The sequence below is a fragment of the Natrix helvetica genome, assembly GCF_964273705.1.
Source record: "Natrix helvetica genome assembly, chromosome: 1".
Classification (NCBI taxonomy): domain Eukaryota; kingdom Metazoa; phylum Chordata; class Lepidosauria; order Squamata; family Natricidae; genus Natrix; species Natrix helvetica.
This window is the reverse complement of record NC_138548.1, coordinates 250,308,518-250,317,573: the sequence shown is the minus strand read 5'-3', so window position 1 is coordinate 250,317,573 and position 9,056 is coordinate 250,308,518. Positions and strand designations below refer to the sequence as shown.

The following is a 9,056-nucleotide window of genomic DNA, read 5'->3' as shown; positions in this document are numbered from 1 at the left end:
AGTGTGCGACGTCGCGACTCGAGTCACCAGGAGGACCGGAGCAGGAGGAGACGGAGTAAATATAAAAGTAATAATAAAAGTAAGGGCTTGCCTCTTGCACACGGGCGTTCCGATCAGATCCGCCTGGCGGGGACGAGAAGCGAGGAGGCAGAAAAAGAAACGGAGGCTAAGGAGTTTCCCCCCCCCCCCCGCCTTCTCCCAGCAAAAATCTAACCGGGGAGCCGGGCAGGCAGTAGCAAATTAGCCGATCACGCTGCGTGATCAGCTAATTTGCTACTGCCCGCTGGCTCCCTGATAAGATTTTTGTGGGGGGGGGGGAGAAGCTCCTTGCCTCCGTCTCTTTTTCTCCCTCCTCGCTTCTTGGGGCTCCACCAATGGGGGAGCAAGACCCGCCCAGCGCCAGGCTTTGGGCTAACACAGAGGTCTGCAAAGGTGGCTGTTTTAAGATTGGCGGACTTCAATTCTCAGAATTCTGGGAGTTGAAGTCCACCAGTCTTAAGAGCCAATTTTGCAGATCCCTGCCTGGGCTAATATGATTGATGCCCGTGGTGGACTTCAACTCTCAGAATTCTGGGAGTTGAAGTCTACCAGTCTTAAGAGCCAATTTTGCAGATCCCTGCCTGGGCTAATATGATTGATGCCCTTGGTGGACTTCAATTCTCAGAATTCTGGGAGTTGAAGTCCACAAGTCTTCAAGCTGTCAGGTTTGAAGACCCCTTGGGGTTTTTTTCCTAAAGGGTTAGGGATGCAAGGATCTTGTAACTTGACAGCTTTAAGACTTGCGTGCTTCAAATGCCAGTTTATTGAAACTAAAAATCCCACCACTGATGTTAAGGACTATAAATAACAGAGTTAAATTTTTTAACATTTTCTAATGGTGGTGTGCCTCGTGATTTTTTTCATGAAACAAGTGTGCCTTTGCCCAAAAAAGGTTGAAAAACACTGTCCTAGACAACCTAGACTTCAGCGGTAAGTTTGCATTTATACCTGGAAACATCTGAATTGATTCCAGCAAAGCATAGCTAGAATATGAACTGAACTGAAATCCAACGAGGGGCTGCAACAAACATTTCGCTGCAAATTATTTGATGGGGAAGGAAGGAATTTTGAGTGGAAGAACCGCAGTATTGTTGCACCATTCATCTAATATGTCGGTACATGATTAACCTGAGTTTCCCTCTCATTCTAAAAGTATGCCTAGTTAATTTTCCTGAACTTGTCAGTTGATTATTCTAGAACAGTTAGCATAACCTTGTTTTCTGGTAATTAATCTGGAGACATTTATCAGAGAAATATGGTGCAAGAGCTCTCAAGGCTCTCATATGACAAATTTGAGAATGGGATAAAGCTATCACGGCTATAGAATTGGCAGCCGCTTGTTAGCTAGTTTGGAAGAAATAGTGGAGACGCTTGATTAGAGATTTATTCACATTAAAAATATACCCCTTATTTAATCCTTAACTTCTTGGACTGCATTTGATATGCAGATTTGTATCTCTGGATGAATAGGATAAAGTATCTATGTATGGTTATATCCATGAGCTTTCCCCATAGGGATACCCTTGAAATGGAATAAAAATTACACTTGGAATCAACAATGTTGCAAAGGGTAACTTGAAAGGATGGAGAACAAAAGAATGTTGTGTCACACAAAAACTGGTTAGTCTCATAGTTTTTCATGCTGAATTCAAATGTTCCAGGATTTTTCTATCAGGTACGGTATCTGAGTGATCAATAATTTACTTTTGATAATAGCCTGTATTTACAGTTTAATTTGAAGCACAAAAAAGCAGTGTTGAATTATCTGGTGGTTTTTATCTCAAAGGCTAGCAATACTCAGCCAGTATGCTGGGACTCAACTTTTCTTGGTTTTCCCATGTTTTAAATATCCTGGGGAAATCATTCACCAGACTCATCACTGACTATGCTGAGGTTGTTAGGGAAAAAGTCCAAGTGAAAGTTCAAGAAATGAACTTTCAATGACATGTTACATTCTATTGCTTAGTATTTTGCGAATTTCTTGCTTTATTATTCCCCAAACTGTTTGTGAATAAATGAGGTATATTTGGGGCATTATTTCAGCTTGACGGTTTTGGTTTTTTTACTGTCCTACTCATGAAAAAAAGCATCTTACTTTGTATATCCAAATTGCAGGCTGAGAAAAGTATAGTGACTTTCAGATCTCCAAAAATACTCCATTTATATTTTTCACACTGGATCTTTTCTTTCTTGTTCTTGTAACACTTTCTTATTAGCAGCATGGGCCCACATGTAGAAAATAAATTATTCCCATTATGAAACTTTCAAGGAGCCAATTATTTACATTGTGTTCATGACCAAGAGTCTCCGTAACTGAGTAAACATATTTACAAAACACTAGTCCATCTTATTGGGAAAGTAAATTGTTACATTCATTATGGTGGCTATGAAAGAAAAAAAAACAACCCTTAAGTATCATGACAGTGAAGATTCCCTTTCATTTTGATCTTAAAAGTTCATTCTGCTTCTAAGACTTCAAATCACAAACAAGATTGTTCAGATCCCCTTGCATCAACAAATGTGGCTCATTTTAGATAACCTGAAATGTTAGATCAGGTAAAGGAAATGTTTCCTTTTCTGCTTTACCTAAGCATAACCATTATATTACTGTCCCACTGTCACTAACTGTCCATTTTTAGAAGCTTTGATACAGTAAACCTTTTACATGGGGCTACCTTCATTTCAGATGGTAAATCTGGGTATTTCATAGTGTGGTTATTTTACAGGTGATCCCTCTTGTGTTTGTTATGCAGAAATAACATAACTTGGAGGTGAGGAGTGGATTGATTCCTCCAAACTAAACATATCTGATAAGATATGCTACTATAGTTAACATAAAGCACCATGCCACTAATTGAACGGAATAATAGGGTCACAAAAAACTAAGCCCGATAGAAAAAAACCTGATCCCATTTTTTAATTCAGCATGAAAAAGGTTGCTTAGAACACTTATTACAATCCTTGTGAGACAATTGCTGACTGTGTTATCTTTCCACCTGATATGAATTTGATCAATGGAGGAAAACTTGGTTCTTCCTGCAGAATTTGAGCACTGCTCTTCAATAAATGCTTACCTGGAAAAAATAGTAAGAGATATGATCAGTAAGCTTCAAACTTAAAATCCAGTCAATTTTGCCTCAATTTTCTAAAGTCATAAAAACAAGTTCAACAGACACCCTGTCTCCATCTGGGCTTGACTGAGAGAAAATAAGCCTGGACCAAGGGTATACGTAAAATATAATTAAATCAACTTCCTTTAAGGATAAAATGCTCAATTAAAACTCAACAATTTACATAGGATGCAGAATTATTAAACCTAGCAAGGGCAAATGGAATGAGGCGAAGTGAGAATATAGATGCTTAAAACTTTCTAATCTTATTAAACATCTACACTTACTGCATTCAAGTGTGTGCTGGAGCACTGCTTGGGAATTATGTCCATCAGCAGATAGCAATGTATTCAATTTATATATTCAATTCTTGAAAATTAATTTCAGGTAACATTTATTGTGGAACACCTCTATAAATGTTTAATATTTTACATATTCAAAATGCTTTGTTAATAAACATTTTTTATAATCCACATCCATGCTAGAGTTTTACAATGGTGTCCTCTTTTACAGATTTAAAAAATTGCTAAGCAGAATGAAATACTGGACAAGAAACAGTGGATGGAAATTAATCAAGGAGAGAAGCAACCTAGAACTACAGAGAAATTTCTTGACAGTGAGAACAATTAATCAGTGGAACAGCTTTCCTCCCGAAGTGGTAAGCGCTCCAACAGTCTTTAAGAAGAGATTGGACAACCATTTATCTGAGATGGTGTAGGGTTTCTTGCCTGAGCAGGAGGTTGGACTAGAAGACCTCCAAGGTCCCTTCCAACCGTTATTAGTTCTTCATATTTGACTAACCTAAGAACTGAATCTGAAAATTAATCTCCAATTTTTATTATATCATATTCCTGTTGCAGGCACTTAGGAGAAAACATGTCTCTGCCCCCCTATTTTATCCTTCCAACATCCTTCAATTAGTCAGGTTAAATAAGGTCAGTCTAGAGATTTGTTTTGTGAGTTTTAAACCTGAGTCTTTACCCAATATCGTTCATCACATTTAGGAATTGATTTTATGGCAATAAAACATTTAGTAACGTTGTTGAGGCAATGTTGGCCCTCTTTACAGAAGAGCTCCAAGACTGAGCACAAGGGCTCCCTGTGCCAAGGTGACCATTTAATTTAGCACTCCATGAACAAAGGTAACCAGATTAATCTGTTACCTGCAGAGCAGTAAGAGTGCATATATATAATTCAAAACTGATGTTCAGCTCCTCTCCACAAAATACAGCCAGTATAGCTTGGTGATCCAGATATTGGACTTGGAGGTAGAAGAAGCTGCTTTAGGGTCTTACTTAGCCACAGAGTTCATCGAATGATTTTAGACTAGTGATTGCAATCCAACCATGCAATGTAATTGTATGGTTATTACTAAATCTAATATTAGGAGAAACCTTAAGGAAACTGCACAGAAATGTTCAGAAACTTGAATGCAATAACACAAACCTGTGGTGCGACATATAAAATATAATGTAACATTGAATTATATAGTTAAGGTTCCCTTCGCACATGCGTGCTAGTCATTCCCAACTCTAGGGGACGGGAACGACTCCATTTCAAAGCCAAAGAGCCAGAGCTGCCCGAAGACGTCTCCATGGTCATGTGGCCAGCATGACTAAATGCCGAAGGTGCACGGAACACTCTTACCTTCTCCCGGCAGAAGCCGGGAGAAGTAATGGGAGCTCACATCATTATGTGGTGCTAGGGATTTGAACTGCCGACCTTTCTAATCGACAAGCTCAGCATCTTAGCCACTGAGCCACTGCGTCTCTCTATTGATTTATATACTAATTTCTCATATATGTGCATTATATTCTTGTACACAGGAGGTAAGGAGAGTTACATTTTCCCTATTCACAGAATTTCTTCATAAGCTTAAAATTCAGTAATGCCTCTATTGTGAGGGGGAAAAAAATCAGCAATGCTAAATGAAATGGGAATTATCACTTATACTGTGCATACTTAAGCTTTGATAGAAAAGTTATTTTAGTACTGTTGTTTTGTTATAGGGGTTTCTTTTTGAATTGAAGTTATTTCTATGTTAATTTTGTTTCCTAATATTTATTATTATATATTACTAGGTTGGGAACTGACAGGAGGATAACAGAAATAGAGAAAAAAAGTTAATATTACAAGTCTAGAAAGCACATTGCGCCTCCATTAACTGTATAACAGTCTAATGTTTAATTCAGTTCACATTCTATGTTTGAAAAAGCATAGTAGTGTTGGGAGTCTCACTTGAAGATCTATTTAGAAATTGGACTTATATGTACCAATTAATGTTTAATTTCACGTTTTCCTTAGCAACTTAAAAGTCAAATTACTCCATCGAGAACATTGGAAGAAGGTGAAATACAATACCTATCAAGAGTAGCTGCAAAATAGTCATTTTTTTTCTGTTTTCTTCTCGTTTAATAAATTCAGCACCTGTAAGAAACACCGATTAGCCACAGGTAAAAATAAAAACACATCTATCCAATATTTATCACAAAAGCGATTTTTAAAAATCAGTACAAGATCAGTTGCTTGTGCCTGGTTCCTCAGACTTTACTTTTTAAAAAACATAAACCAAATATACAGTAGTCACCAAATATAATTACTTAACAGCAGTCCAAGGCACAACAATCACATAAAACTATACATTGTGCATCACAAGTTAGCACATCTTAAATTCCTGTATGGTATTCCGCCTGAATACCATACAGAAAAATCTGTACGCAGTATCATACATGACCATCAGGTTCCTGCAAGAATGCTCACACCTGTTACTGCATAAAGCGGACCCCTAAAAGGAACGTGCCGCCTTTTCTTAATCTAGGGCAAAGTCAGGCTCACTGGTAAAAAAGCCGGACCCCAAGGAGACCCAGCCACACAGCAGCCATTTCCTAGCCCATGGACATTAATGCCAGGCAAACTTTAGCACATATCTGAAATGTCCAAACGTGCAATGTTCTCCTCTCCACTAAGCCATGCGGTCCACGTGTGCCAAATACAAAGTCCCATAAGGCAGCATGACTTGAGAACCTGGGAAGGCACGAACAGGAGGGAGGAGAAAGAGGCGGCGAGAAGCACCGGGGAGGAAGAAGCCCACCTTCTATATATCACCGAGACTTACAGCTGTCCTATCTCGCGTCGGCTCTCCATCTTGAGATATCGCTGGCGAGGAAAGCAGCACGAGCGAACTCCATCAGCCATCACGTTAGCGGGTCTCCATTGCCGGGCCACTATTGCGCCTGCGCACTCAGACGTACGCCAGCGCTCTCCCCCTCCCCCAGCGATGGGGAAAAACGTTCCTTCTGCGCATGCTCTTCGTAGTTCTCTTCTACACCACACTGTCACGGGGTAGACCGCGTTGTGGCAGCGCGAGAGTTAGTTGCTCGGTCGTTAGAACAAATGGTACTTCATGGAGAATGAGTTTTCACGCTAGGGTGTCTGATTTATCGCTCTTTCTGTTCTTAACAGTGGCGGGTTGTTGTTGTTCGGAGCTCGCTGTTGAGCTGCACGGAGGCAATGCTCCCTGAAATAATAGAACTTTTTTTCCCATTTGCGTTGATAGCTCCAGCTTTAGAAATAGGAAACCTCAGCATGACTAAAGCAATGTTTGTAAAAAGTGGAGTGTGATCTATTATTTAGAAATGATTACAAACGTGTGCCAACTCTTTACCAGAAGCCTTCTGCACTTCAGCTACAATGCCAGATTGCATATACAGGTAGTCTTCGATTCAGGATTTCAATTGAGCCCAGAACTTAACGTTGCTAAGTGAGAAATTTTGCCCCATTTTATGGCTCCCCCCCCGTAGTCGTTAAGTGAATCTGGCTTTGCCATTGACTTTGCTTGTCAGAAGGTTGCAAAAGGGATCACATGACCCCAGGACACTACACATGTCTGTGGGAAGGGAACTTCACCAAGACAGTGCTGTATTAGGAAGACCAGTACAGCCCATAACCAAACTGGAAGTCACTAGAATAACAAAGCTAGCATACATTCTAAAAGAAACTTCCTGAGAATAATTACCAGGATATCAGGACAATTAGAAATAGCTGCAGAGTACAAATAATACAAAAGACCTAGGAAGTGCAGGAAGAAGTTACCTTTAAGAGAAGAAAAAGGTCAGTGACAACAAAGACTGATTAGCTCAGAGCGAAGATGTAAAAATAGGAAATACAGTAGAAGACACTAGGGCTCATCCCTGCCCCATGGGAAGTACTTTAGGGCAGGTATAACAAAACTCAAGACAGGATTAGAACCATTAGCAAAGGCACACACAAAAAGGGATAAAACAACAGTACAAAGAAAACAAAAGGACTTCAAAGAGGAAAATGGTATAAAAAATGTACACTTACTGTATGTCGGGGTCAGCTCATCCAGGAACGCTGATCCACATCACTGTCGGTCTTGCTTTCCTGAAATAATAAAGACAACTTGCTTTCAAACGCAGCGTGCTTCGATCCTAAATTCATTCACTCAGCCGGTGACGCTCTCCCAGCCAGGAAATCCGAACCCGCAGAGGAAACCTTTTTCCATTTAACATGTCATATATGGAATAGAATAGAATTCTTTATTGGCCAAGTGTGATTGGACACACAAGAAATTTGTCTTTGGTGCATATGCTCTCAGTGTACATTAAAAAACGATACATTTGCCAAGAATCAAGGTACAACACTTAATGATAGTCATAGGGTACAAATAAGCAATCAGGAAACAATATCAATGTAAATCCTAAGGATACAAGCCACAAAGTTACAGTCCTGCAGTCATAAGTGGGAGGAGATAGGTAATAATAACGATGAGAGGACTAATAGTAATACTAATGCAGCCTTAGTGAATAGTTTGACAGTGGTGAGGGAATTATTTGTTTAGCAGAGTGATGGTGTTCAGGGAAAAACTGTTCTTGTGTCTAGTTGTCTTGGTGTGCAGTGCTCTATAGCGTCATTTTGAGGGTAGGAGTTGAAACAATTTATGGCCAGGATGCGAGAGATCTGTAAATATTTTCACAGCCCTCTTTTTGACTCATGCCATGTACAGGTCCTCAATGGAAGGCAGGTTGGCAGTAATTGTTTTTTCTGCAGATCTAATTATCCTCTGAAGTCTCTGTGAATATGAACCAGTTATCAAGTATCTGAACGTAAATCTCATAACCATGGGGATGCTGCAGCGATCGTGTGAAAAATGGTCATAAGTAACTTTTTTCAGTGCTGTTGTAACTTTGAATGGTCACTAAAAATGAATTTAGCATTTGTTACATTTTGATTATTAGATATGATAGATTATAGGAAGAAAAGAGACATGTACTTTTAGAGAAAGAGTTAAATTTACAACTGCTATAGAGAAGATAGGTAATCATTTCTCTGTATCCTTTTTCTTTCTTGTCCACTTTATGTTTATTTTTCCCCTTGAACTTTTTGCTTTCTCTTTTCTTTTTTACTTTATATTAGTTTTTATATTCTATTTTGCAACTTTTAATAACATTTTAAAAATGAATTGTGTGAGTGATGGTATTCTGTGTGACACCATGGAACTGAAAGTTAAAATTTGAAGAAGCAGGCGAGAAAGAATATTAACACCTTGAAATGATGTATTGAAGAAGACTCCTGAGAGTAGTGTGGACAACCCATAAGATAAACCAATGGGTCATTAAATATTCAATCCTAAATTGTCATTCGAAGCACAAATGACTAGGCTCAATTTATCACAGTGTGGACATAGGGCAGATAATTATAAAATGTAGTTGGTTTTCTAAACAATTGTTCACTTTAAGCTAGGCAGGATGAGATGAATTGTACAAATGTCCCAATATCAGATGTGAGTATGTAAGTCATAGCATTTGTATAATTTTGTCATTTGCTTCCATACCATCATACCTTCCCAGCAGATACTTTAGCCTCTTTTCAAGCTTTTGCATTGGC

The 9,056-nt window shown here is 39.0% G+C and overlaps 1 long non-coding RNA gene across 1 annotated transcript; it reads right to left on the bottom strand.

Moving 5' to 3' along the window:
* Nucleotides 1–567: 567 nt before the first annotated feature.
* On the bottom strand, nt 568–6,394 carry LOC309386074. The gene is made up of 3 exons (XR_014174346.1): nt 6,265–6,394; nt 5,511–5,576; nt 568–3,113 (listed from the first exon to the last, which is right to left on the bottom strand). It is a non-coding gene; the product is annotated as an uncharacterized lncRNA (long non-coding RNA).
* Between the last annotated feature and the right edge of the window lie 2,662 nt (nt 6,395–9,056).